This window comes from Enhydra lutris, unplaced genomic scaffold, assembly GCF_002288905.1.
Source record: "Enhydra lutris kenyoni isolate GAN:26980312 unplaced genomic scaffold, ASM228890v2 scaffoldscaffold1, whole genome shotgun sequence".
NCBI classification, from domain to species: domain Eukaryota; kingdom Metazoa; phylum Chordata; class Mammalia; order Carnivora; family Mustelidae; genus Enhydra; species Enhydra lutris.
Genome location: NW_019154085.1, coordinates 35,915,933 through 35,924,834, shown reverse-complemented (window position 1 = coordinate 35,924,834; position 8,902 = coordinate 35,915,933). Strand labels below are relative to the sequence as shown.

General features: G+C 41.7%; 1 protein-coding gene across 1 annotated transcript in view; it reads left to right on the top strand.

Moving 5' to 3' along the window:
- The window catches only part of LOC111143995 (insulin receptor substrate 1), a 59,019-nt gene extending 50,418 nt beyond the window's left edge, over nucleotides 1-8,601 (top strand). The window contains exon 2 of the mRNA XM_022498051.1: nucleotides 7,657-8,601. The gene's annotated coding sequence lies outside the window, so the exon portion shown is untranslated. The remainder of the gene's footprint in view (nucleotides 1-7,656) is intronic.
- The last annotated feature ends 301 nt before the right edge of the window (nucleotides 8,602-8,902 follow it).

The following is an 8,902-nucleotide window of genomic DNA, read 5'->3' as shown; positions in this document are numbered from 1 at the left end:
GGGGGGGGGGGGGGGGGGGGGGGGGGGGGGGGGGCGTCTGTGTGAGCGCAATTCTGTGCTCTGCTTCTTAGGCTCTTACGGAAAAGCTGCTGATGGTTGATAAGAAACAATTGGGTAGTCAGACAATTACTCAAATGTAAAATCAGGCACTTGCTTTCTTGAAGCAATTTCTGATAGGACTCTGGGGAGACAGCAAAGAATGCAAAAAATCTATTTAGTGTTGAGCAGAAAAATTAAAGGCAGTACGACCGACCTGAGCCCGCTTGATTCCCTTTTGTCTAATTACAGAAACAGTATCGCAACACTTTTTTACTATCTCTATGCCACTTTGTAAACGAAGTTGTGATTTTAATTTAAGTCTACTGGTTTGTATCAAAACCAGACCAATAAAACCTATACCTTGTATTTCTGAACATTAAAAAAAAAAATACAAAACAATAAGCTGATGTGAAATTACAATATCAACTATAAACCTCAGAATTGGAATTTAATTCCTAGGAGAGAGAATATGGGGCAAAAATAGGTCCCATGAAACGAGAATAAAGACTGACTTTCATGACTTGCTTTCTCAAGTAGGGAAGAAGGCATCATATTACTTTCAGGTTTTCAAGCAACAGGTTTATTTTGGTTGAGCTCGATTAAAATTAAAGCTTCCTGTTCCACATTATGTGGTCTGACTTGTGATGGGGAGGGATTGTTTCTCTGAGTTCCTCTGTCATGTATGTGGGGATGCATTCTAATTTCAGTAGAAGAGAGACTGCAGACATTTTGAGTTCCGTTGCAAAGGGGATGGGGGAGGGCTCTTATGGTGTTGGCCCCACTGGCCTTATCTTTTGCACACTCCCTATTAATAAAAAGAATAGGAAATAACTAAAGTGAATATTCTTCAGCTTAAAAGATTTCGGAATGCTTTTTTCATATTTTCTTAATACATTATTGACAGAATACTGTTTTTTGTTTTGTTTTTTTTAAGCTTTTATGTTTGAGTATTCTCCACACCCAACATGGGGCTCCGACTTAGGACCCCAAGGTCGAGAGTCACACGTTCCACCGGCTGAGCCAGCCGGGCGCCCCGGCAGAATATTTTTAACTGTTGCCAACCATAAGTTGTTGTTGTTGTTTTCATCTGTCTTCTCCATAAATCTCTAACCCTCTGGACAAGTTTCCTGCCCCAGCTCCTGTCCTTTGTTGCTGAGGGCAGAAGAGGTCCACAGTGCTGGCGCGATTCACAGCGGGGGGTGCAGGCTGAACGGGCAGCTCCCTGGTCAGCCCCTCTCTTCTCTTCTTTTCATAATACATGTGTCTTCCTTTGCTGGTGGGCTCCCGAAGCTACCAGCTCTGCCAGAAGGACTTTCACTGGGACACAGGGTGAACTGGAGCGAGGTGGCCTCTCACATGTTGGCAGCTCTCCCTGAATGTTCCTCCCTGGCAGCCGCTGGAAGGCCCGGCCAGCAACCTTGTTATCTGCACCAGCTCTCGCCCATGTGACTCACACCAGGCAAAAGTGCTCTTTAAGCAGCTCCATGAAAGCACTGGCCTGGCTGGTCACTTACCCTTTGCCTTTTAAGACCATGAAACTGGGTCTTGCCAGCTCTGATCTGGCCTCTTGGAAAAGATGTTGGTTTAGCTTGTTAACATAGAGTAGCAAGCATCTTGTGGTCTTACCTCTAACTTTATTAGTTCAATCCTGGGACTGCTGGGTGGCTCAGTCTGTGAGCATATGCTTTCAACTCAAGTCATGATTCCAGGGTCCTGGTATCGAGTCCCACACTGGGCTCCTGCTCAGTGGGGAGACTGCTTCTCCCTCTGCCTGCTGTTCCCCCTGCTTGTGCTCTCTCTCTCGCTCGGCTCTCTCTCTCTCTGACAAATAGATAGAGAAAACCTTTAAAAAGTTCTCCAGTTCAATCCTGCCTTGATTTTTCTTTTCTCTTTTTCTTTTTCTTTCCCACCCCCCTTCTTTTCTTTCCTTCCTTCCTCCCTTCCTCCCTCCCTTCCTTCCTTCCTTCTTTACTCTCCCTCCCTCCCCACTTAGGTCTGTCCTTTCCTTTGCCCAAGTCTCCTCTTGCCCTGACATTTCCCAGGTATATCTTGTAAAGAGCAGAGTAATTCTCCCTGTGTCACTAAGTGAAGCTTAGTGTTAGCTTTGGTTAACTTGGTTAGCTTTTTTACTTAGGTAATTCCCATAGCTAACAAGACTGAGATCCTCCCTAAATGCTACCATCCAACCCCTGGTGGTAGAACCAAATTCTAAGCCAGGAGATTTCTTTAATAAGCATTTCACAGCTCATCCAATGGGTCAGTGGTCTTCTTTACCCATCAGAGATTGAGTAGTGTAAGTGTTAAAATGCAGAGCACATATACACTCCCAGAACTATGAATTTAGTTAATACTGATTTTTAAAAAAATTTATTGGCCTATTAACCAGAATCAGGTATACTTAAAAACAGAATACTTTGCAGTGTTTTATAAGGTGCCTTATTAATATGTAAGCATTCTAGAAGGCTTGATCTTCTCTAAATGAGTGGTAGGATGAATTATGACATCCGCATCAGTGAGGTGGCTGAAGAAACGAATTGCGGTCACAGTAGTGCTGTGCAGTTGAACATAATTGTGTCAAGTAAGAAATCAACAGGTTTGGGAAGACAAGATACAGAGAAAGGTCACAGGCGCCATATTCAGAATCCTACCGGGTAAGGAGCCATACACCGTGCTATTTCTCTCTTTATTCCCAGGTGAAGGGAACTGTTTTCTCTTCTCAGAGGAATCCTCCCCTCCTGTTCTGAATACTTTGCCTGTGCCCTTCCCTTAAGGACTTGAGCTTTTGGACATTAAAACCAGGAAGCCAGAGGCTTTTTTTACATCAAACTGCCATACTCCTCCCCATATACAATGAATTGGGAGGAGGAGAAAGGAATAGAATACCAGGAAGGTTTAAAAGTTGGTTGACATTTCAGATATCTTCTCATCACAGATTTTTTAAGAAAGGGGAAGATCTAAATATGATGGAAACATTATTTTCCTGTCCTATTGAAACATTTTTGACATTGAATGCAGAATTCTAAAAGTTCAAGTCCTTTAAGCAAAGAGCGGCTTTAGAACCACAGTTGAATCGTGGCTTTCCCTGGCTGGCAAGAATTTGAGAAATGTTTATTCCTTCTTTACATTTTCCTGTGGTGTATACATTTTCTAGATTAAAGTGAAGAATTTTTTTTTTAAGTCACAGCTGTTTAAGTGAAAGAGAAATGTGCCGTTTTGACACATTTAAGTGGAAGAATTCATTTATACAAATTTTTCTAGTTGAATCTGCAATATAAGATTTCAAACAATGATCTCCACTGAAGAAAAGTCATTATTAATAGTCACCTTTTCTCAAGCATAGTTGGGTGAGGAAGAGTTGCTTTGTGGCTACATTTTGCTATATGACGGTAGCCAAGCAACTTAAGAATATTTTAGTCCTGCTTTCTTAGTGGAAGTAGAAACTGCTAGTAATGCTTTAACCAGATATTTATAACTGTGTTGCCCTTGACTCAAATTGGCAGGAGGTTTCGAGGCATTTGAATACAAGATAAAACTTTTAATCAGTGGGTTGGACCAAAATTTCATTGTTGAAAGGGTGGGGATCCTTCATTATACACATATCATAACCTTTTGCTGTTTTCAGGTGCTTTACAGTGAAGCCTCATCAGTAGGCTGAGTTTGGAGGAGGGCAGAAGCCTTATCTGTTTTTCAGCTCTCGTAGGCATGGTTTAAGTGGGTCAAGTCCGGAAGATGTAAATTCCTACCGGATGCAATAATGCAGTAATCCATAGGTCTCAAGTAGCATTGCTCAAGTGTTGACTTATTTGATAATGCTTTAAAAATTACATTTTTCATTACCGGCAACAGGATTAGGTGGGTTTTGTGTTACAAGAAGACACAGGGAAGGGGACAGGAGATGCTGATGTGATGAAATTTTGTCAAAATGTAATTTCCTGCTACTAAGTCTCATGACAGGTGAGTCGTCTTTCTGGGTTCAGAAGTTATTCCCCAGTGAGGTAACCCGAGAGGATGGATCACAGGAACATCACCATTTGATACTTGCCTAGCTCTTCTCGAAGGAAATGTTTCGCTTTTTTGTTTCCACTTCGTGGGTGTTACAGATGAATTTTTGCATTTGTAAAACATGGTTGCAATATTTGCCTTGTGTGGTTGGTGAGTCAGTCTGGGTTGTAAATAAAAAGGGAATCAAAGGTACCTCTACCCAAGTCTTCCTTTTCAGTGCTTGGGATAGTCCTTATTACTGCCTTTTTAGTTGTCACTCAACAGATGTTTCTTTTCTTTTCTTTTTTTTTTTTTTTTTTTTTAACAGATGTTTCTTAAGTTGAATGACTGTGAGAGGCTAGTATGGGTATTGGTTTTTGAAAAACATATCCCCAAAATGTATGATAGCATATGGGCCTTTCTTCAAGTGCGGTTGTGGCCTTCTTAACCGCTGTTGTGTAGACGTGGGGATAAAGGCAAATGAACTTTAGCCCCATGAACATTACACTAAAGTCTGTCTGTAAAGTCCTCAGAGTTCATTTCCAACAAAACTCGCCAGAGCCGTTGTGAATAGCTATGTTTTGGGAACTTTAGTTTTAGGGTTCTTTGGCTTCAGATAGTATGTCACTGGGAATCATTACCCAGCTTAATCGGCCCCTTTATTCACCACATTTGGCTCTCAGAGCTCTTTGGCCATTTCCACAGATCAAATGTGCCCTCAAAGGGCCGAGACTGGCTGCTGTAGAGACCATTCAAAGGAATATGCCCAAGGCTGAGAAGGCTGTCGCAAAAAAAAAAAAAAAAAGAAAAAAAGAAATGGGAACTTGAGAAAGCATTCCAAAAATGCTTCCAACGATGGCTGCGTGCTTGAAGTAAGTGTGCAGACCCCAAAGAGGCTGCAAGGAAGGACAATTCTCACTCAGGGGTGTCTGTTAAAAATCCGTATCATTTACTCAGGAGCTACGTTTTCTGATGTACACACACACACACACACACACACACAGACACACACACACACACACCCCTTGAACAAAGAAAAACAGATGTGAACTTCAGACTTTCACTTGAAGTTTTTCCCCCAGCCTCTGAGGCCTGTTGATTGCTTCTGTGCCCATCCCCTCCCCCCGCCTCTGCATAACCTCCCTCTTTCCCACTTGCTCCCTTTTTCAGAGATCCCCAAGGTGATGACACCGGTGGGTAATATGAGTGGCTGAGACACGTGCTGATCAGGATGTACACTAAAGGGCTTTGAGAAATAGTATGCTGAGACTTTGGAGGGAAGGTTTATGGTGCCATTAATAGACCCTTTTATTTACTGCTCTTGGAACATACGCACTTGTGGGAAATGATAGGGAGGGGTAGGTTCAGAGTGGCCCAAAGCAATAGATATCAGTATCTGGCGAAGTCCAAGGGTTTTTCCTCCCCAGGGAGGCCCCCAGTCTCTGCCCCTCTGCATCCATGCACATTGGCACGTGTGGGGACAAAACTGAATACAGTTTGTTCCTGTGCTGAGCTCTTTATCCTGCCATTCTGGATAAGAGCCAGATATAAAATGAAAAGCATACCGTGTGCCCTTCGTTCGCCCCATCCCCCCTATTTTCTATAAATGAGCAGTTTGTTTGTTTGTCTCAAGCCCTTTAATAAAGTATGTACTTCCCACTTCATCTTGGGCCCAGAGCTATGAAGCTGTGTGAAGCTCTGTCTACATATTCTTGTAGGAACATTCTGATAGATTGCGGTGTGAGTTCATGAAAAGCTTGAAAGTAGTAAGAGATCTGGAGATGGGTCTCCAGGGTTTTTGAAGGGATGGGTTTTCCTTTCACTTGTAGGAACTACACAAAGTCAGTCCTGTTTCGCTGGCAATCAGAGGGATAAGCCTGGAGTCCTTTTTTGTTTTTACACTGGTGTCTCTATGGGAAGTCTTTATTTGTCTATAGAAAAAGAGGCTGTTTACCTGTCCCTTAGGGGTGGAGTTAATATTTAAAAACCGTTGACAGGAATCTCATAAAACTAGAGTCCACGTTTGGTAAATTTTCAGCTTACCTGAAAGCCAAATGGTGAACGCTAACTGGTGCCAGCCATACTCTCCTTCAAGGGAAGAGAGAGAAAAACAGTCATGCTGATCAACATATACATTGTATGGATTGTAGAATCTGTTCCTTTCCTTGGAGCTGACGTGGATTAGTACTACTACATCTGGACGGATCCTGAAACATGTCCTGGTGTCCCTAGACTAAGACGGTGATACCTTAGCCTTGCATTCGAGGTTCTTCGCCATCGGTCCCACCACATTTTTCAGATTTACCTCCTTCGATCCCTTTTCACATACCTTGGGATCTAACACAATCCATCCTTCTCCACTTGGCCTGCCCATGGCCATACCCTTCCCCAGGCCTCGTTTTATCTCGTGTCTCAGCAGGACTTGTGCTTTGTCCCTTTGGTTCGTTCCACTCTTATTTAGTGAGTCCTTACTGTGTGTCAGCCCCGGTGCTAGGCTCTGGGGATGCAGCCCTGAAGCAGCAGAGATACGATCCCATTTCCACATTCCCAAACTACCACTTTTCTCCTGGTCCAAGCCAGACGTGTCAGTGAGGTACTTCCTTTCTACTCCCATCTAGAAGCATCTTTCCGTCCCTCCATGCAGGTAGAGTATCTTTTCTGTGCATCTACCATGGGATTTACCCCCTTTTTCTTTTGTATTCTTTCTATTTGTGAACAGAGCTTACCTTCCTTCCTAGATTTTCTAGAAAACAGGGCCTTTATATCCAGCTTTATGTCCCCCATAACATTTAATGCAACCTGTTACCTATTTCACAATATTTACTATCTAGTCTGCACCATTCTATAAGCATTGGTATGTGTAGATAACTTTGAAATACATAAATGTGGGCTTCAGAAGGTCTATCTAATGTTAATCCTGGAGATCAAAAGAAGGCTTATGAGGTTGAATAAGGTGTCTCCTCTCTGGAAAGGCCTGGGTAATGCCCTGTGAGGTCTGCCTTCTGGAATTGCATAGAAGTGATGTGCTTCTGCTGGAATAGCATTTCTATTAGATCTAAATCAGAATCCTTTTTTTTTTCTTAATTCAAGGATTAACTACATCTGTTTCACTGGGTCTCCTTCTGCATCTGAAATCCTCACGTCAAGCAATGTCATGTTAAAAACGGACTTCAGATATTGTGATGTTAGGCCCTGCAACTTCAAATTCCAAAATCTGCAGTTGACTTTGAACCAAAAAAAGAAGAAGCACAGCCTGACCATAACCTCCTCACCATGTTTTATAGTACTTTGACGCAACAACTCTAATTCACGTTTTTGTTTGGATCCTCAGAACATCAAAGTATTTTGTGTTTTTGTGTTACTCAACTCTGAAACCTCCAAATCCCATCGATCTGTTGACTGATTTAATATTGACTATTTTGAGTTTGTATTTGCTTTAGACTCTTGCATTTTGAAAGGGGGGGAAAAGTTAAGTACACTTTGTTGATTTTATTTAAGTACACAGTACTGTTTGTGCCTGTGACATCTGCCTATCTGATCCTGCCTCCTTGTTAAAGAAAAACCCATAAAAACTGATAGAATGGTGCACTTTGTGATACGCCCGTGGTGACGAATCCTTTCCGTTTTCCTTTCCAGAATGAAGACCTGAACGACCTCAGCAAATCCTCCCTTTCCTCATGGGTACCCAGACTCTGAATATTTCATGATTCACAACCAGGACCTCACATCTTCTTCCTCAGTAGATGGTACGATGCATCCATTTCAGTTTGTTTACTTTCTAAAATCCTCAGGAGTTCCTTGACTGAACTGCACGTACTATATTGTGCCAAGCAAAAAAGCACTGTGACACCAGAACCATGAGTCTGCATAAACTTCATCGTCAACCTTAAGGACATAGCTGGCCACGTGAGCTGATGTGCCCACCACCATGCCACGAGAGAACGGGTTTACTCTCCTTGCATTTACAAGATCCATTTCATCTGCTGCTGAAACTGTGTATGACAAAGCATCGCTGTAAATTATTTCATCCAAAACTGTTTGCGTTGGGTGGAGAGAGTATTAAATATTTAACATAGGTTTTGATTTCTATGTGTAATTTTTTTAATTAAAATGTAACTTTTCTTACAGCACATCTTTTTTTTGGATGTGGAACTGAGGTATACTATGTTCTGTTGTAAAGAGTGGAACAAATACTTAAAACAAGGCTAATGAGAGTAGACTAGGATACGATCCTTGTTTTAAGATTGTAATTCAGAAAAATAATATAATAAGAATCATAGTGCCATTAGATGGTTCTCAGTTGTATAGTTCTATTTGTGGATACTATCTCTTGTAATATAGCCCTGATGTTGAGCTGAGATCCTTACAAGAATTGATCTTCATTTTGTATTTTTTCCTGTAAGGCAGTAGGCCATGTTAATTAAACTGAAGAAGGATATATTCTACTGGGTGTTTTCAAGTGTCAGCTTAAAATTGGCCATTGAATGGAAGCAAAATTACAAGCAAAGGAAATCAAAGTCTTCCATTGTATATACTGTAAGGAAGAGGAGACTTGGGTGATCCCTTTAAATCAAGAGCTCTCTTTGGAATGAACAATGTGGTGTTTGTAAATTCTGGAAATTTCTTTCTATTCATAATAAACTAGAGACTGTTGATCTTTTCTTCTCCCCTTCCCCCCACTTCTGTAAGCTTCCTGCTACCTTTTTTTTCCCCCCCATGCACACGTTAGGATATTTTTTTTCTGGCATTGTCTCGAGAAAGGTGGTTAAGACAAGTGAGTGCTTGTCTTTGATTTCCAACCAGTAGTTAAAATTCCAGAAAAATGGTTTTTATCATGACTACCTGTCACTTCCCACAAGACCCTTATCTCTTGTTTCCTGAG